Source organism: Micromys minutus, assembly GCF_963924665.1.
Source record: "Micromys minutus genome assembly, chromosome: 8".
Classification (NCBI taxonomy): Eukaryota; Metazoa; Chordata; class Mammalia; order Rodentia; family Muridae; genus Micromys; species Micromys minutus.
The window spans coordinates 38,848,997-38,870,271 of record NC_137977.1 but is presented as its reverse complement, the minus strand read 5'-3'; the positions used below and the strand labels follow the sequence as shown (position 1 = coordinate 38,870,271).

General features: G+C 42.5%; 1 protein-coding gene across 1 annotated transcript in view; it reads right to left on the bottom strand.

The window, feature by feature from the left end:
* SNCAIP (synuclein alpha interacting protein) overlaps nt 1-18,263 on the bottom strand; it is a 136,739-nt gene extending 118,476 nt beyond the window's left edge. Inside the window, exon 1 of the mRNA XM_080920523.1 lies at nt 18,230-18,263. The gene's annotated coding sequence lies outside the window, so the exon portion shown is untranslated. The remainder of the gene's footprint in view (nt 1-18,229) is intronic.
* Nucleotides 18,264-21,275: the final 3,012 nt, after the last annotated feature.

Sequence of the window (21,275 nt, the reverse complement as noted above, 5' to 3'; positions counted from 1 at the left end):
AAATGAAACAGGCTTAGGGTGGTTCCTCTCTGGTTCCCTCTTGCCAACCTTCACGTGCTGTGACAAGTGGGTGCTTGTGGCACTGCTCCTAACCTCTCCTGGACTCTCGCTACAGATCTGAGTCTTATCACATATGCCAGGAAGCACTGGAGATGGCTTGGGGCAATGCTCTTAATATGAGGGAAATCAATGTCTTGCTCAAGGTCCAAGGAGACGAGATAAGTGTAGGTTCTTACATCGTCCTTCACCTGTATCTGTGCGTTATAGACTTGGCATGAACTGTAAGGTTTGTGCTCTGAGGTTGCTGCCAATGACTTGCTTCATTACAGATGTGGATTTTCTTCTCTGTGTTTCGTTATTTCTGTTGTTTTAAAAGGCAGGGATAAATGTAGATTTACTTCATTTTAAGCTAGAAATCAGAATAAAAATTATTTTAGAGTATAAAATCAGTTTGATTGTTGAATACCTATTAAAATCCAGAGAAAACAAAATGATATCCAGATTATAAAGTTATGATATCAAGTAAACAAACTCAGAAAACATACCAAGATGGTAAATATCTCCAAATTGGAGAATTATTTTCAAGTTTTATATAGCTTTACATTTTCTATTTTGGATTTTTGGTGAACAAGTTTTGCATTGTAACAATCAGCAAACAATGTCTACGAAAACACAGTCAATGTCTGGAGGATGCTATCCTACAAAATGATTTTCTTATGCTGGTCAGTGTCAGAATCTAGAATTAGCTGTCAGATGGCCTCTCAACATGCCTGAAGAGGATCATTCTGACTACATTAATTGGTGTGAAAAGACAGATATTAAGTGCAGACAAGACCCACCCCTGGGCTGAGCCTCCCAGACTGCAAATTGACAGAATGCTGAGCATCAGCATGCAGTGTTCTCACTATTTACTCTGACCAAGGCTACAAAGTAGCTACCTGCTTCAAGCTCCTGCCGCTGTGGCTTCCCCATCATGATGAGCTGTAACCAAAATATACCCTTCTCACTGAAGTTGCTTTTGTCAGAGTATTTTATCCCAGTGACAGAGGAGAAAACAAGACATGGCTACACATTCATTCAACACATTTGTTGAATTTCTGCTGTGGGTCAAAGACAATGCAAATATTCATAAAGACAGCATTGAATAATGAATAGCATCAAGGAAGAAATACAATAGATAAACAATAGAACTCAAGAATTTGGGGTAAGGGTTATGATGGAGAAATAATGCAAGGTAAATGTTTTGAGAATAGATACTGTGTTGAGATTCCATGTCTGTTGAGTCTAAGAAAGTCAGGCAGTTTTGTTTTTGTTTTGTTTTGTTTTGTTTTAAAGTGGAGTCTCAATGGGTTAATGTTAGAGATCATGAATTCTGTGATTTTTTAGTCAACGCTATGGTCTGAACTTTGTGTCCTGTTAAATTCATAAGTTAATGTCCAATCACCATCAGGACAGTATTAGCAGGTGAGCGTCCTTAGAAGGTGATAGGGTTAGGAGTGATAACTCTCCACACAGGATCTGGAGAGCTCTCTGATGCTCTTTTATCTTGCAAAGACTCACTGAGGGCACAGCATCTACAAACCAGAATGTGGCTCCTCACTTGATACTGGGTCTGGTTATCTGTGATTTGGAGCATCTCAACCTCTCTCTAGGAATACAAGAATAAGCTTCAGACATTTATAAGCTACCCCACTTTTCGTATTTTGTTATAGCAGCTTGAACAACTTAACACAGGTACTCTGGTTTACATGTCCACAGAGTCAACCATTATTCTTTCCTAATAATGAACCTAACAATGAGCCTTTAAACTTAGGATTATTTTACTTGAAACCGAATGCTGAGAGTGGGAAAACAGTCTTCCTCTGAGAAGAGTACACCAAATGGCTCCCCAGTGCCAAATGGCCAGCCCTGAAAACATACATATAAGTAACATTATCTAGACTGAGCAGGGTGTACTTGTATTACATACTTTGTCTTTAAAAATATATATGAATATACATATATGAATATATTTGTAAGAACAATTAACAGAAAGGAGGCCATAAATAGGGCAAGGAATATATATATGCCTGGGATTAGAGGGATGAAGAGGTGAAAATGATATTAGAGTATAATCTCAAAGAATAAATAATTAAAAAATAATAACATAACATAGTTGAATAAAGTAAGTTTCTTGGTGACTTCTAAGGGACATGTGCTGAGTTCTCTATGCATTCCAGTCAACACTGTGGTCCAATATCACTACGATAAGTTTTCTGCTTAATCTATTACCTTTACCCACTATAGGTCTAAGATTAACTTGTTTTTAATAACATACTATTGTGAGAGTTCACCATCAGAAAAATCTCAATGCCAACTTTCAATTTTCCTTTTGCCATATCATGTCCAAAGGCAGACTGCCATAACTCCTTAAAAGGGAAAATGTATGTAAACAAATTAGTGCACCACCCAGTCTTCAACGATTGCTTAGGAAACGCTATTGCATGTACCACAGCTACATGTCAGATATGAAATGAAGCAGGAGTACAGCAGATGTGATTGAAACATGATGTCTGGCACTGAGGTGTCCACGAACAAAAGTAAATAATCTTCTGCCACACAGATAGAGAGGTGAGGGCAGAGGGCAGAGGGCAGAGGGCAGAGGAAATGAGTTGTCAGGGCAAGAAGGCTGAGAAGGAACAAGAGGAGGAAAACACCCAGGAGGCAACAGTCTCTGGGAATGTCTGGGACACAAAATCATTCACCAACCATAGCATTCGTGGTGTAGAGTAAGGGGGGTAGGCCGTGGGTTCCCTGAAGCCAAACATGGATGGGACCAAAATCATACAGATTTATGTGTCCTACTAAGGGTTTTGGTTTTTAATCAAAACCTAGTGAAAATCCAGTACACATCCGCTAACATAAACCTTTGAAGCAAAAATCACTTTCAGGAATGATGCAGGGATAGAACAGAAAGTAGTAGAATTAAGTTGCTACAATATTAAACGCGATGAAACAGTCTCATGAAACAGTGATAGTCAAGGCGAAACAAAACACACTCAGTGGCATTTCTGCAGGCTTTTGCCTCATATTGCTTTGCTTGGGCAGCTTTTGTCTTATTGTCTTATGGTTTCCAATTTAGTGGGTTTTGTTTTGTTTTGCTCTCTCTCTTTGTGTGTGTGTGTGTGTGTGTGTGTGTGTGTGTGTGTGTCACACACCCTCTTGCACAAGCATTTTTCTCTTTTTAACTTTATTTGTCTGTTTATTTTCTAAAGAGAGAAAGGGAGAAGTGGATTTAATGTGTGGGGAGGTGAAAAGGATCTTGGAAGAGTTTGTAGAGTGGGAAATTGTAAAGAGCATATATTATTATGAAACCCTTTATATTTTCAGTTAAAAAGAGACAGAGAAAGTTGCTACAACAGTCAGAGGAGAAGACAATGGCAACATTAATAAAGACAAGATAAATGGGGAGAGAAGAAAGAAAAATATCGAGAGTAACATAAAAAGATATAAAAAGCAGGCCTTGTTGAGTCTGCATGCTAGGAGTTGGGGGATGTTTGGAGACTGGGCACCATTACAGACAATGTCCTTGAAAGCTGGAACTATTCACTAGTTGGAAACTGGAACAAAGCCAAGATCTTGAAAGAAAGGAGATTTTCTTTGAGAGTATAAAGTTTGTGAGACACATTCCCCCCCACCCCCAACGTTTTAAAGAGTTCAGATGGCGAGAACATGGAGGATTGCTAGCCCAGGATTAGAGATGAGAGGAGACAAAAGGAACAGAGGTGACAGGCTAAACCTCAAGAATAAATGGCAGTCTACACAGGATTATATGTCAGTATCACTCAGCAACTGAGGTACAGAAACCCCCTTCTTCTTCAGTGGGAAATGGATCAAGACCTGGCTCCAGTCATCCTTTGAACCTTAATGTCAGCCACCCCCACACCATATGTCTCAGTGTAAAAGGACATCAAAATAAGATTTCCGGGTTCTGTCAAACTCTAAAGTTCTCCTATACATTTCCTGCCTGGTGACCACTCAGTCAGCCTTTACCTGTACATGAAATGATATGTTTTCTGGGAAGCCTGTGATAGTCGGATCATACCTTCTGTGTTATAAGGAAGATTTCTTGTTCACTTCTCTTTCTTCCTAGGGCACTGGGCCCCTGTCCTTACTATTGATTAGAAAATTCCTAGGAGGGAAAAACTTCATTCATATTCAAAAAGGTAATAAACCATGTGTTCATGGAAGAAATGCACTGAATAATGAGACCTCTCCATGCAAATAACATCAACAGCACCACTAACAGTCCCTGGTGACTGTCTGGAAATAGTCAGGGAAGTTCTTAGGAATAATGTAATATTTTCTGTACAATCCAGTAAACTTCGTTGTGTTCTTAGACTGCTGCTACTTGAATCAGCACAAACGGATGTGAAAATCAGGTAATCATTTATAGTAATTACTAGGAACACGCTCCCTTCTTAATGAAAATGTGATTATTTCATTCAAGGAAAATAAATAAAATAAAAAGGAAACAGAAACGGGAACAGCAGGGGTGAAGAAGAAGGATGGACAAGGAGACATTGGGACAACTGTTCTCAACCTGTAGCTCACGACCCCTTCTGCAAGCCTCTATCTCCAAAAGTATTTACACTATGATTCACAACAGTAGCAAAATTAGAGTTATAAAGTAGCAACAAAAATAAATAATTAAATGGTTGGGGGCCACCACAACCTGTTGAACTGTATTAAAGGGCTGTAGTATTGAAAGGTTGAGGACCACTGCTTTAGAGCGCTTTGGTACATCTCAGGGCAGGATAATTTGGCCTGGAGGTACAGCTCAACAGAGCAGCTGCCTATCAAATATAAGACATGGATTTGATTACCAGAACAGAAGATTATGGATAGTTCAAAGATAATACCTACTTGACAAAGCTAGTATTTGTATAGTTTTCAATATATAAAAACAAATTCTTAAAAAAATAGCAAGAAGGAATCCTACCTGGTAAAGACCTTAAAGAAATACTAGTGAGGGAAGAAAGAAAGAAAAATAGGACCCCAGTATTCCAAATGACAATACTGCATCCTTGAAGAGCCAGGTCATTTAGCAATGGGCTATTTGCTTTTGTCCGCTCAGTTCCTTCCTCAGGAGGAATGATACATAAATACATCTTTGGGCTGACATCAATTTACCTAATTGTAAAAAAACAAAAACAAAAAAGGAAACATTTTTGAAATTTTCTTCCCAACCTACATTGTTAGAGGGAAGATATGTAGACATTTTCCCCCAAGACACTGAAAGATACATTCATATGTATGTTCTGAAATCTCAATCACTATGACATTTATTCTGAAATGGAAAGAAAGCATGTTATGGTTTGTTTTCCAAACTGTCTTTTTTATTCAGAGAATTTTCTGGTTTTCATTCTTAACAGTTTAATGAGCCTAAGTTTGGGTGAAATAATGCTAAAAATCACAAAATAGCTTACTTTATAGGGCTTAAGAACAAGCCCTTTAAGAGAGAGGTCAAAGATGTACCAAGCATCTTAATGCTGGTCTTCTATTCAGCAGAAGTCAAGGAGAAACCCCACTGTAACACCATCTACTTTGGAACTACTAAGAAGATAGAAACGTGAAGTGCTTTTAATCCCAGACCTTATAGTAATTAACCCAAAGAGGCTGAAATGTCCGTGATTCAATCCTATTGTTATTTAAAATTCACAACTGGAGATTATTACTTTAGACATTCTCAATTATCCCATGTGGATTTTGTTTTAATTTACTAAATACTTTGAAATCCCAGCTTTCTCTTTCAGATCCGTCATGACTGTGTAGCCTATACTGAGGAAGGAGATAAACCCTCCATCACTGTTTAGTTCTGCCTTAGGAGCATTGAATGACTTTGGCCCCTGATTGTGCCCCTCCTTTCACTTCTAATATTTGCAAAATAGTAATTGTTTTTATTTTAAACTTTGAAGGATTTAAACAATGGGATAATAATATTGCATACCCAGTTTATTACTTAACAATAAGAAGCTGGGTTGGCAGTGTGGCTGAGCAGAAGATGTGGGCTCAGTCTTCAGTGTTTTTCATTGGTGGCCCAAGAGTGATAATGCCGGATTGTCAATAATGGAGCTATAAATCCTACACTTTGCTCAGCGATGGAATATGAGTGTGACATCTGTAAGAATAGATTACCTATCTATCAATTTTTTTAAAAAAGATTTATTTATTTTACTTATATTAGTACCCTGTTGCTGTCATGAGAACACCCGAAGAGGGCTTTAGATCCCATTACGGATGGTTATGAGCCATCATGTGAATGCTGGGAGTTGAACTCAGAACCAACCACTGATCCATCTTGTCAAGCCAAATCTCAGTTTCTATAAGTACCTTCCGCAGTGTTCATACAAGGACCAAACCATCCAATGAAATAATTTTCACTATGGAAGACTCGGCTCTGTTGTACGCAGACTAAAAAGCAACCATTGCACTAGACCTACTCTTGTGACATTCTGAGTCTAGTGACTTCTGAGTTGGGTTATCACTCTGTCAATTAAACAGATCATAGACACAAATGCAATTTGATGATAGTTTGATATAAAGACCTAGATACACTGTAGAACTCTGAGCTACTAAGATTTTAAGGAGCAGGTCCCAGGTTGAAATGTCTGGAGGAGGAAACAGATGCCACAGCCAGATGGTCGAGAGATCTGCAGCCACCACCTGTGGCCAGCAGGGCTGTGCTTGGTCCTGTTGTTCAGGAAAAAACTCAGCCTTTCTCTGCACGTGTTTGCTAACACTCAGCTGATCTTTCTGATGAGTGGAATATTGTAATATTATATCCATCAGAAGCGAGAGACCAACGGAGCCCATCAGCTCATCCTACAAAGCACCCAACATACACTTCAGCAGGAACAGTGGATGGAGGAAAGTGGGGTGGATCTGGAACTGACATCACTATTTCTATTTAAACCCTAACACCAAAGCTCACATATGAAGCAATCAATAAACCTGAGAAAGGATGAAACCATATCAAAATATTGAGAAGTTTTATGAACCATCCCAAACCACATGGCTTTCTAAGAAGCTAGATAATCCAGCCCTTGCTCCGATGTTCAACGTCATGCTTAGAACTAGTGCAATGTCTACCATCCTGTCTGCTATTATTATCCAGCATGTTCATAGTCCTGTTTGGGCAGATAATGGAGATGAGAGGGGTTAACATTCTGAACAAGTCTGTAATTTATATGTCTGTTGTTAATCATCTTATCTTCTATCTCATTATTGTCAAAGCTCCAAATTCTTTCCTAGCATCAAAAGTTCTGGAAAAGCCAGATTTAACCTTTGATGATTTCACTCACCTTTAAAACTGTCTGCCAAACATCTGCCAGTAATGGCATTTTTGCCTACTTATTTCATAGGGCATTTATTCAGATTCTGTGGGTATAAATACATGATTTTCTTTTGTAAAGTAAAACCCCTAACTTTGGCTAGTTGCACTGGAGTTAGCCCTGGGTCCTGAAATACAAACACATTCACTTTTCAAGACATGTTGAAAACTTCGGTTTTCCAGCTAGTGTATGCTGATTATGTGATACCCTTCAACATTGGGCTAGATACTTTTACAGGATGAGAAATCAGCTCTTACCAAAATTAACAACCAGCTCTCTACTGTAACATGCCAGAAATTATCCTGAAGGTGGGTAAGAGTGTGTTCTAATAACTGCTAGAGATAGCTAAGGACATTTGTTGACATAGTCATGATCCCAGCTCCTGGCAGCCAGTGGCAGTCCCTTCCTAATTCTACCCAGCTTGTTCTGAGATTGGATATAAGATAGAATCTGGTAATGAGCCCAAGTTCTCTCAACTATGATCCATGAGAGAGCCAGTCAAGTGTTTTGCTAGTTTCCCTCTTTTAGCAAGGCCCCTGCTTTGAAATACTAGACCCTGAGTGTAACAGTCTGCCTCAAATAGATCAAATAGGAATTTGTCCCTGCAGGTTCCTTTTCTTTTTCTCTTTTCTTACTTTTGAACTTGGGGAGGACACATTTGCAATGCCTGATCTTGACCGAAACAGCACATAGCCATTTCTTGTTCTCTGGGACCAGGCACGTGAAATGGCAGAGCTTCTCTTTCTCATGCTGTGCAAATATTGGCTGTGCATTTAAAAAAAATCTATTACACAATGCATCGTGCAGTGGGGCTTGCCAAAGGGGGGAGAAAAGAAAGGATAGCAGAATACACTGGGTTTCCTACATGCACATTTTAATGATTTTGGAAAATTGTCAACCTGGATCAAATTTAAGAAAAAAAAAAGATTTGACAATTTTTTTTTCACTAAGGCCAGAATGCCAAGTCTGGTGATAGTTAAATGTCAAGAAACGTTCTATATTCTCAATATGTCTAACAAATAGAAAATAACCGATTTCACTAAAATCCCAAACTTTCTCGATGCTCATTTTGTGCAGGTTTTGGGAGGCAGGGACACTTTTTCAAATAGCCCAATAGTGTACTTGTGCACACACACCCATCCACCCGTTGCAATGAAAGCTTTGAAAACACAGGGCTTCTGAGCATGAACCATGCTTACAGACATTGTGGAAGTGAGGAGTAGTGAAGAATCCTCCAACAGGGAGAAACAGAACTCCCCCTTCTCAGCAAATCAATGAGGAGCTTTCGAAGACCTCTGCTCTATTTCTTAGCAGCACTAGTAAACACCGCACTACACCCGATACCCAAGAACCACCATGTTAATCTGTGGGTACTCGATTCAATTAAAGATTAGACTTCTCAGCTGTAGTTTTAGTACACAGCAGGCTGCTGAAGTATGATGATCAGCCGCTAAGTGTGCTTACATCAGCACAACTCCAGGAGCGAAAATGAATCATTTATTTCCATCTTGCGTTGACTGCTCTTCTCTGAGGCACTGTTCTGAGATCATGAGCTTTGCAGTGCATTGGAATTCTATGGTTAACACACAGCTTGGAGACCTCATTTATGAAAATTCCTTTAAACCTTTCGCCACTTTGACAAATCCAGTCCAAGTTCACTGAGCCAATTCAAAAGTAGCTCTCAGCCTTTTTATAGGTTTTCAATTACACCAGCACAGCAACCCAGAGCCATAGTGTTTGAAGAACTGTATGTGAGTTGCAGAGAAACATGAGTTCTTTTTTTAAGAGACTCAGATGAAAACCCCAAATTAGAGCCAATGGATAAAAGTTTTGTCTGTCTTGAACTGCCCATGCCTTACTGACATGACTGTCAGATAAGTTAAACATGGCCAATGTTTAGTTATTTACCATATGGTGTATGTGATGATTTTTCTAGCTTTAAAAAATTACTCTGCAAAAATAAATATTGGCATATTACTCCACGCTCCAGTTGTACTAGACAGAGTTTTCCTTATGAAATTGCTCAAACTGTTGTCTGAGTTCATTAATCCTCCTGATACACAGCATGGGACAGCAGGATTTACTTTTCCTGTGTGCATATGGCACAGTTTCAAGCAGGTCAAGGGGCTTTTTAGGGTGAAACTGGCAAATATTGCTCAAACTAAGGCTAAGCCTAATTCTAATTGATTTTAGAATATTTTTTATATATATTTATTTATACTTGTGTGTGTGCACGTGTGCATGTGTGTGTGTGTGTGTGTGTGTGTGTGTAAACATGTGTCCTAGCCCTCATGTGCAACAGCACCCATATCTCATCTGTATAGAGGTCAGAGCATAACTTACAGGAGCCAGAGTGTTCCTTTAACCATGTGGGTAGTGGGGATAGACCTCAAGTCACAAGACTTGGCAGGAGACACTTTTATCCACCAAGCCAGCCTGCTGGCCTTCAAGGCATTTTAAAATTATTATTGATGACTTAATTGTGTGTGTGTGTGTGTGTGTGTGTGTGTGTGTGTATGTGTGTGTCCGTTAAGTACATGTTTCTCTAGAGGACAGCAGAGGGAATTCAATCCCCTGGGAATGAACTTCCAGGAGGTAGGGAAAAGTTGGATGTAGGTCCTGGGAACTGACCTGAGATTCTCTGAAAGTGAAGTAAGTGCTTTCAATGACTGAGCCTCTCTCTGACCCCTCAAGCACTCTGTAAATGGGCGTGAGCTAGTCAGTCTTCATCCTGTTGTTGAGTGTTTATATTCTTAGGTGAAACACTGATATCTTCCGTTTTCAAGCTTTACATTTTGTTTGCTTCCTTTTTTTACACCTGTAATTAGTATTGGTATGGTTTATGAGAGTAGCAATCTGTTCAATGTAAAGTAGATGTGCAAAAACCATGTCTTAACCATTTAGAAGCACTAGCAGAAATTTAAATATGGCTGCATTTGCAAAGGCAATTGTACTCAAGATGTAAATCTCTCTTTTTCTCAGGGCTGGGGGAGTTAACTTGAAAGTACTGAGCAAGTGGGCCAGCGAGCAAGCAGGTCAGCGGGCAAGCCCATACCAACTCTAGCAGCTCCTTGCCGCCATGTGGACCAATGTACCGTGTGTCAACTGGCCCTTTCTCCATGTGGACCAATGTACCGTGTGTCAACTGGCCCTTTTGGTAATCTCACTAACAGGTATATCTAGTGGATGATTATTTGTGTTTGGTCTGTCCTCCTGCTTGCTTTCTTATTCTGGGATAAGTATTGTGGTTTAACATAGTTTTACTTGACATTAGAGACTAAAATCAAAAGGTAAGCAATACATGCGGAGACCCCGTACGCAGTAGTGCAACCACTCGGTTTCTGACTGTGGAGGCCTCCAGTCATCCCGTTTGACCCAGAGCTGGGAGGTAGGAACCCGAGGTTGTGAATGTAGTATGCTAAGTCTGAAAAGGCAAGCCTCCATCTATCAACCGTAGTGTGGAAAGTAACCTCCTCCATTCGTCATGTTTGCCAACTTCTGAGTGCCCATTACTACAGCAGGATACAAAGGGGTGGTCCTTACCCTCTGACACCTCCTGTTGTCCAGGCAAGAGCTGAAATGGGAACTAAGGCTTGGTTGAATCAGAGGGAGTCAACTAGGGGGATCTGTATTCTGCTTTGGAGCCACTAGCCACAAGTAGTTGGTGAGCCTTGGAAATGTGGCTAGTCTAGGTTACATATCAAATGCACATTAAATTTCAATGGCTTAGTGTGCAAAAAGTAAGAAGAATGTAAGGTATCTGTTCAATGATTTGGAACACATGAAAATACTAACGCTTTGAATGCACTGAGTGAAGGAAGATATACTATTAAAACCAGTATCCCATGTTTGCTTTTACTTATGGTATGCCTATGAGAAAACGTGAAACCAACTTGTTGTTCATCTACTGAGTTTGACCTGTGTGTACACTTAAAGGGGATTCTAGGGAGGTTCTGCAGTGAAACAGGCCAGCAACAGAAGTAACTATGGCATCAAGAAGAGATACAGAGAGACTGGCCATGTTACTGTTTTCTGAGTAATTTTTTTTTTTTTTTTTTTTTTTTTTTTTTTTTTTTTGCTGCATTCATTTGCAGCAAAGGAAGCCAGAGAAGAAAATCCAAGATAATAACTTCTCAAGCAAATTAAGAGCAGCTTGTGGTTTATAGGGAGCAGTTCTCTACTAGGGGCCAGAGCAACTGGTTAACTCCATCTTCACTCCATCTGTGGTTAACTCATTTGGTTGCTCCTGCCTCCTGATCTGCAAAGAGGAGACTGAGATTAACTTCTCTGCCTGCATGCGCCAGGCCCCAGCCTCTGCCCTCACCCCCATCCCCCACCCTCCACCGCTGCTGCAATTTCCCCTTTCAAAAGATTTCTTTTTATTCTTGCCTATGGGTGCGTGTAGTATATGCATATGTGACAGCACTTGCCTGTGGAGACCTGAAGGGAGCATTAAATGCCTGCAGCTGGAGTTATGGTTGGTTGGGAGCCAGCCAAAGTGGATGCTGAGAATTGATCTAGGGTCCTGAAAGAGTTCTCCTAACCACTGGTCTTCCCTCTGGCACCATGTTTTCTCTCCAGAGCAGCCATTTAACCTTACGACAGCATGAAAAACCATGACATGGGATGAAATGGGAAACCCAAGTCCAAGCTTTTCTTTATTGGTCAGCCAACCATGTTAATTCTCTTGCAGCTTGGCCAACCCTAGAGAGACATTCACAGGGAAACAAGACACTACAACCCTCACAGTCTTTGTCTCCTCACACTAAACAAACAAACTTCATCCATAGGCTTGCTGAGAATTGAATAAACAAAGTAATTATAAAACATCTAGGAACCACCCAGAGCAGAGCACCTTGGATCTCACAAATATAGCCCCTAGCTGTCCTCCTTCATGGTATAAGAAATGATTCTTTTGATCTCCAAGCCATAGATACCAGCCCAGAAAGTTTGGGTTGCTTCTTGCTCAAACTCTATCATGATGTGGTCACTGGAGACTAATTAAAAGCCAGTCATGAAAAAAATATTTCAGTAAATTATCTGAACAGAACTTCAAAAGGAATCTCACGTTATGTCCAATAGTCTGAGCTATAAACTTGAGAATCAAGTTAAATGAAATGGGGAAAAAATACTTAAGGCAAGAGGTGTCTGTGGCTGACTAGGAGGTGGAGAAGATAAGTCAGACCTAACGCCAAGGGTTTGGGGCTCGGAATGCAGTGAGAAGACATGGTTTTCAGAAAAGTCAGCTGAGAAGGATGTCCATGGACAGTACCCTCTCTCTTCTCTTTTTGGTATTTTCTTTTTAAGCCAGTTTTAACACCATGAAAGGGACAGGGACTCAGAAAGGGATTTTTCAAGTGTCTCCACTACCCTATCTGTTCCCTCTTACTTGAGTAGGTGTGAACTGTGACTCAGTTTCTCTCTTGCAACAAAGCATGATCCTTAACAATTTCTATTTCATAAAAGAAAAAGTTATTTTTAATAAGTGATAGAGTTAAAAAAAACCAGAAAAACAAAACAAAACAAAAAATCCCCTACATTACTATGACAGGAGTGTCCCGAAACACTTCAGTCCACAAAAGGCACTTAGGGATTTTATAGCCAACCCTACCCTGAATAATGAAAAGCCTGATCAGACTGTTTCAGAAAATGTTACTGTGCCAGATAATGGCGCGTTCATTCATTCAATTAACATTTATTGAGTATCTTCAGGGTTCTTAGGCTTGGGCAATAAAAAAAAAAATATAAAAGTGTATGTTCAGGTTTAGATGGTCCATTCAGGGCTCGTTCACAAAGCACATCTGTATGTGGTGCTCGGGAAGATTATTCGAAAGCACTAAGGCCAGGTGTTCTGTCTGGACCGCCAGCTGCACCTGCCGATAAAGACACCACCTGAATGTCAGCCTGGCTATCTGTAAACGAGCTTGATGAACCAGCAATTTGCACAAGTCTTCAGGAGAAAGACAGAACAGAACATGTTTAAAATTCCATCCCTTTCTAGCAAAATGTCCTCTGGCTGACATTTGTGAAGGGATCCGGATGAGGCATTCTGCTGACCTGCCTTTTCTCTCTTTGTTTTCCATGAGAAAACCAGACTACACTGGGGATTTAACGTTTGTTGCTGCACCTAACAGCTCACCTAAATATGCCTCAGTTGTTGCTTCCTGCCTCACTGCCCTGTGGCTAGGCCCGAATCAGTTTTCAGGTGTTCCTCAGCAGTGGGCATCTGGTGATTGTTCCATCCTCATCTACCTTCAGTGTAATTAGTGATGCTCTTGAGGATGCTCGTCCTAACTGCATGCCACCTTGGGCAAGGCTGATAAGCAAAGCTTCTGGTTCCAGAAGGCCAGTGCTACCCCAGCTAGGCTGGACCTAAGTAAGTAACATTGTTTCAAGGCTCCACCTACCTAGAATCATTGTTTCCTTCCTGAAAGTGGTCCTTTTAACTTCCTTTTAACTTCTGAAGCTAACAGGGGCTATCAGTTTTCAGGTGCCTTCTTTACCCAAAAAAAAAAAAAAAAACTTGTCTACACAAAGTAGTCAGTGAAACAGAAACCTAAGCACTAGCCAACACTTAACATGCTCTCCAGTTCATAACATACTTTCACCTTCACTCTGCCCCCTTTTATAAGCCTTTCTGGGGCTAAGTTTTTCTCTCCCTCCAAATAAATCACTTACTGATTTCCCCATGTCTCATAAGCACACAATCCTCTGTCATTCCCATAAGCTCTTTGAAATCTCATGGTGATTTGGACTCTGTGCTTTCGCTACCTCTATGATTAGTCACCTAAACATAAATCTGGGGTCTCCTGAAACAATGAAGCAGTGGACACTTCCCCTCTTACGTGCAGAGGGCTCCAGAAGCACCGAAGCTCTGCATTACTGTTTCATGAGTCCGTCCTCAGCAGAGTGTTATGGTTCCTCTATAATAAAGTGTACTCAGAGGTCTCACAGATTTATTTCTTTAAAAAGTATGTTTTTTTAAAATTCCCTCCCATCTTGGGTGTTGCCTTTCTAAACACCCAAATTCTAAATCTGGACTGACCTTAGAATTTGATAGGCCAGTAGGAAAATCACTCACATGACAGGAACAGGTACTCAGCACGGGCTTCTGCTGTGTGGTCACTCGTTCACTGCTCCTTCTGTTCCCTGAATATAGACTGGGTACTGAGTGAAAAGACCCGGGGTAGCCTGCTGTAGAAAGAGAGGCTCCTGTCCCAGTCCACCTGTGCACTTTGATAATAGCCTGAGGACAGCAAGACAGGTAGTCAAGGCTATCCAAGATGCAAGGTCATTTTCCCAGCTGACTGATGATGTCACCTACAGGAACCTTCATTGGATGAGCAGAACCCAGTCCAAACTGCTGACCAACAGAACCGTGAGCATTAGTAGTTTTAAGCAACGCCATTATGGAATGACTTAATAGCCAGTCAATCAGTTACTAATAAAATAGCTAAATAGGTATGTTTACTTTCTCCAGATTCTTTCCTGATTACTATTCAGTTTTCAGGGAACTCAATTCTAACTTGTCTTGTTTCCTGTTCCGCAGCATTATTTAAATTTTAGGAATCCTATTGTCTGCTTTTAGTTTCCCTGTGAAGAGATTATGTTGTGTGTATGTTGTATTGTGTGTGTGTGTGTGTGTGTGTGTGTGTGATATTTTGTTTTCTTTATGTGCATGCATCTCAGTGAGTGGATTCCACATGTGTGCAATCGCTGAAGCCAGAAGAAGGCCCTGGAATTCAGTAGCTGGAATCAGAGAAGTTTGGAGCCACCTGACAAGGGTGCTGAGAACAAAACTCGAGTACTCTTAACCCCTAAACCATCTCCCTGGCCCTTGTAATCTAAACTTTTATATTCTACATATTCACAAACATACAATAACTATTTAAGAGTCAAGTCAGACTTTTGAAGGGCCCAGGCATCAATGAGCAACTACTCTTTTGGTCTTTAATTTTATTTTTGATTCAGATATTTCTTCCCTTGAGACAAGCTGGCTTGAAAATCACTAAGAATACCAGGTGACCCTTGACCTTGTAGTTATCCTCCTGCCTCCAACCTGTCACTGAGTCCAGCTGTGATCATTAATTTTAGAGGCTTAATTAAATACCTAATGCGCCAACCATAAAATATAAAGTGTTACCTAACTAACTAGAAAAACAATGCATAATGTATAGCTAAGAGACCAAATTATGTATTCATTTCAGAAAATTTTACTCTGCAAACGCATTTGCATATAAGTCGAGGAGCAAAAGTAAACAAGTATATACAGGTCCCATTTCACAGAAGCAAGAGTTTGATTTCCGACACATAGTATTTGTCTCCGAAGACGCATAATTCTCCTATGGGATGTGCATCTGTAACCTGAAAGATTGCCAAAATCTAGGCTCTTTCTCTAAGAGTGTCATGAATCCTCTTGTGGCTCTTCAATTCAAGTTTGCATTTAAAAGAGAAAGTCCCTCTTGTTGCTTCTAATGATGCACCTGCTACTTGGGAGACTTCTTTTCACAAGAAACAAGTTCAATCTGGCAGAAAACATGGCTCCAGGCTTTCTCTGATACTATCAAAGAACATTTGTATGTTTTAGATGTTTTTGTGGGTTTCCCTCCTCCTAGGCACAGTGAAGTCCCTCCAAGTCCTTCCAGAACAACAGCGCTCGGAATTTTTTTGGCTTCTATTCCCTATTTTCATTGTACACCTGCACTGAACAGCTGCTTGGACTCAGCGAAGATGTGGCACGGCACACAGAAATCCACAGACTTTAGTCACTTCCTTTCAGACACGGACAAACAGAACACACCGGATTAATGAATGGAATCCTCTTTCAGATGGACTATCTTCTCTCCGTGAACCACTTAGGGACAATAAAGGTTATGTGCAAAATGATTAAGCCTCTTTATAAACCTCCCTTTTAACTGCATTACTGTCATTAGTGATGTTCTATGACCCTGAGGAGAGGCACCATTATTTGTTTTCTGATTCTAGACCTGGAAACTCATGTTATTTGATTATGGTCAATACTCAGCTAACATTCCTTTAGAAAGAGACTCCTGTGATCAGTCCCCCAAATGTCACACATTCTTCGATTAGTTGTAAGGACAGTTTAAAGGTGTCTCCCAGCATTTTGCTACGGCGCAGGAAGCAATTTAATATCAAGTCATATCTGAATCAGCCGATAGACACTGTCTCCCAGGTGTGTACACATTAGCATACGGGGCCTTCCTACATATTGCTCTCTTGACTTTTGAATTTTTCAATATGTACAAACGAAATACAGATTCGGACATATTCCCAGCTGAGATGTCTGCTTCATTATGAGGAATAGGCTTTTGCCTGCTTGCAGATTCAGCGCTGAAATGATGCCTGGCCATAATGTGTTTAGAGTTGACACCTTGGAGAACTGACGTTTGCGCAAATGTAATCCCCATAAGCCTCCCCAGATAGTCCTTATTTCATTTTGCAAACTGTACCCTGGCAGGGCTCCACAGCACGTGGTGTGTGGCGTGGTGTAGCTCGGTGGTTGTGGAGGTTCTTTCTTCCTATGGGCACTTTGATGGACACTTGTCAGTAACAACCACACGGGAGTGGTGCCCCGCCTCCAGCAAGTGAAAAAGGGGGGGGGAGGGCGCAGACAGCAACGCTTCCTTAATGAACTTTCCCAAGGAAAGCAATGTTCCCTCAGGAAAAAACAACATTTCCACCCTCCCAGTGGCTAGTTGGAAATGAGCAACAATGCAGTTGCCTTTTTGTCTCCTGAAGACTTTCTTTGCTGCAAGCAGTAGCGTGTTCCTCAAAGAATGCTAGTATTTCCTGTGGAAACTGTAAGGCTGCCAGAACTGGCTCAGAATATCCCCCCCCCCTTTCTTTTTGTTAAAAAAAATGAAATAAACAAAACGTGGCATTTGACAATAGCCAACGTTGGCTTCATCCCCACTTACCACCTGCAGACGAAAGTCACCTCCACTGAGAGGGTCAGGAAAGAAGCCTTCCCTAGGACATGGACAATCCCGGGACACCGGACAGCGCCGGGGCTGGACGGGGCAGCCTAGGCGCAGCGGGATGGTGGGCTAGGGACTCCCTCCGGGTAGCCACACCACCCGGGCATCCCCTTCACGTTTGTTATTGTTCTGGTTACTAGAGTAGCTATCACCATGCCTTCGCCCCTCCCTGGGAGCTCTAAGGAGCCTCGGCACAGCCCATCCCCGCCTCCGGGACCATCCGAGGTAGCAGCAAGCGTTACACTGGCGTAAGGGCCAATGAAAAGAACAATCCCCTGCACTGGAGCCTAGGACTGGGAGGCGGGAGTGACTCGGATTCCCCGGGGTGAAGCTGCCTGCGTTACCTCAGCGATCCCCTCTTGTGGCTTCTCTGCAGCGGCCCCGCGCGGTCCCGGGCAGAAGGGACCCGAGGCACAAAGGGGGCCCCCGGGGTCCCGAGAACCCGCAGGGTGTCGCCCCGTGCAAAGTTGCACGGGCACAGCCTCGGCCGCCCGCGTCCCTCTCCTCCCTGCGGTGCCCGCGGGGGACCTGGACTCACCGGAGCGCGGGAGGACGGCGGGAGGGATGGACAGACAGACGGCGGGAGCGGCGGGCGCAGGAGACCCAGCGGGCGGCGGAGGCGCTGCCGCGGCCCCGCTACGTCACAATGCGGCCGGGCGGCCGGCGCCGCACCCCGGGCCCCCCAACCGGCGCGCGCGGGCGGGGACACCCCGGTCGGCGGGACGCTGAGCACAGGGACGCGACCACCAGGCAGGACCGACAGCGACCGTCCCCTTGCGCCCCAGCCCGGCCCACGCCCCTTGCCAGCAGCCGCCTTCCCTGGTATTCCTGGCCAGCGAACCTGCTGCTTCTGCTTACCTCGCGCGTTCACCTCCGCCGCCGCGGCTCTTCCCCGCAGGCTCTCTTCCCTCCTCCCCTCCCACTTTTGGCCCCCTCTTCTCACTTTCTTCCCCCGCCTCCCCTCTGGCGTTGCTGCCTCTCCACCCCCCCACCCCGCCCCCCGCGTGCTCTTTCCTCCTTGGAAATGAAATCTCCCCTCACCGCGATCCATGAATCAACCGCTGCCACCTCATTGGTCCCCAAACCATTCCAAGGTTCCAGCAGAAAACCGGGAAATGATACTCTCAGAGAAAAGGAAGGTGGGCTCGGTCCTGGGAAACTGTTGTGTCTGAGAAGCCTTTTGGCTAGAGTGCTGTGCCTTGGCACCCTGTCTTCAACCCCCAATCTTCCCCTCCAAGTCTCTCCCACCCTGGAAGACTTAGCCAAGGAGTAAAGGGGCAGGGCTGTGTTTCTTTCTTTCTTTCTTTTTTTTTTTACCCAGAATGTTTTGTGCTCCTGGGTGGGTGGCGCTAGAGATTTGGATCTGGAATGACAGTTGGTTAATTCAACAGCGTACCCAGGACCCTGTGGTAATAGTAACTTTACTGCTAGCATACCTTATGGTGGGGGCATCAGCGATGCCTGCAGCAGTGGGGACCGCCTCGTTCCTATTTCTGAAACAAAACCCAGGAAGAACAGAAGCATTGGTAGCAACATCGGCTCTCTGTTGCCCCCTTGCAAAGCTTTAAATGGCTTTGGACAAATCTCTGTCCCCGAGAGGGACAAGATGTGGGGAGTGTCAAAGGAAAAGCCATTGTGGGCTACATTCTTGTTCCAGGACATGGCTCCTTGCTTGAGGTTGTCCGGAGGAAAGTGTGAAGGAAAGACTGAGCTGCTCAAATTAGGGTCGTCCCGCCCCTCTTTCAGCCAATTCTGAAGAGTGGGAATGCCTCTGAGACCCAGGGGAACCCAGCACATCCCACTACTGTGAGATGCGTGCCAGCCTGTCACAGAAAACACACTGCGGGTAAGAAAGAAGGGCCTGGACATTTAAAAGCCAGGTTGCCCTGAGTAATTAGAGTGGAGATGTAAGTCATTCTTATGAGATCCACAAGTCGATTTTAGGACTAAAGATAATCAGAGCAATCCATGCCCTGCACACAACTGGATTCCTACCTCGAAGGCCTGCCATAAGATCACCCCAAGAAACGACAGTCTTGAATGTCAGCAGAAGACAGTTTCCTACGCAACAACCCTAGTCCCTACTCTTCCCTAGGTTTTGACTCAACAGCCAAGTATTATCCTCTCTCTTGTTTATTGTCGCCCATCATGTCTAAGTACATGCCTGGGAAGCCACTTCGCGATTTTAAAAATACGTATTATCCCCTGGTAGAAAATATGAAATCAGATGACATCATATGCCACTAAAAATACTTTAGAATATTGGTTTTAATTTTCTCACATCTGGTTAGAATAAAACGTCTTTTTCCTGGTGTAAACTCTGAGAAAAGCACATCTTGCTTCGATCCAGGAGATATGGGTGGAATTGGTGCTCTCTCTGACGTGGAGCTAAACAGAAATGTCAACTCCTGCCCTCTTGACTTCACTGAACCCTTCAGGGGAAAAATTCAGATTTGAATTTATTGAAATTAATCAACACTGAGAAATACATATCTCTTTGAGTCGCCCTGAGCATCCTACAGCTCTTGTAATGTTCCAAGTGTTTACATGATTCAATAAGAGACTGGATTTTGCTGTATGTACAGAAAATGGATTGCCTGGGGTGAAGAGGTTTTGCTGGCCACAGCAACCAGCATACCACAGCACAGGGCAGAAATCTTTGTGATGTTTTCTCAGTTATTTCCCCTACTTTATTTTTTATAGTTCCTTTTGTTACTTTTTTTTTTCTCTTCCCAACATGTTTTTGATTACATACTTACCATTGTTTCCTTGTGATTATTTTTACGCTGTGATTTAAATCTCGGCTTGTATACACTTTCCCACATAGACTGTGTGTTTGCTTTTGTTTGGACTGTTTGCTGGTTTGCTTCTCCTATGCAAATCCGTGCCAAATCCAAACCACAAATTGATACGCCAAAGTGTGGCTGGCAGTAATGAACTAGTTCAGTTCAGACAGCTGTTAGATTTTAGACTGGATCGCAAGAATGATAGCTTCCTCAGCATCATGGTGACTTCTTTTTTGCCAAACTAAGCAGCTGATGCCTGGTCTTTCTAATTGCTTATTACTAACATCCAGTCTCTGGTAGCCCGGTTCCCAATAAAACCGTCTGCTGTGTATGGTACCGAAAGAGTGCCTCAGCAAGCCACAGACGATAGACCGTTTACTCCTCCTACCATAGCCTCTGCCTGTATTCACCATGGTATCCACTGTGCCTCACTTATCGATCATAGATTTCTGATTCTTGTCTATTTCTTCCCCTACCATTCAACTGTCATTTCCTGTCGCAATGACAGCAAGCTCCCATCATTCACATTTGGGTCCTTGGCACTGGGAACATTTTTATACCCAGAGTTAGCTACTGAAAATAATGAGTGAAGAAGTGTGTTTCGCTGTAGATCATCTGCCAAAGAGCTGCCATGTAACTGCTCTTTCAATTATTACAATTAAACATCCGCCTCCTCTAGCCTTTGGCCTGATTTCCATGATATATCTTTATTGGTCTATAAGAATTGGATCAAACTACCTCAGTACAGCTAGTGATCAAACAGAAAAAGGGGTTTCTTTTTTAAAGTGCATGTTTTATTAATAAAATATTCAACTTTGTAGTAAAGGCCTTTGAGTCTCTCCTCTCCCCCCCCCTCTCTGGTGTGTGTGTGTTTGTGTGTGTGTGTGTGTGTGTGTGTGTGTGTGTGTGTCTGGCTCATTAAAGAGAGTTCTATTGGAAGTCCTCTCTGAGATTTCTGCTTGAAAATGATAGTTTGGCTGCAATGAGTTACTTTTTAAAATTCTGGAGCCAAGTTTGCTCCATTTGCTTGGCTTTCAGTATGCTTGGTCCTAAATTATTTACATCAGGAATCTGATAATCTTATGCAAATATGTTTTTATCAGTCAAGATAGGTGAGG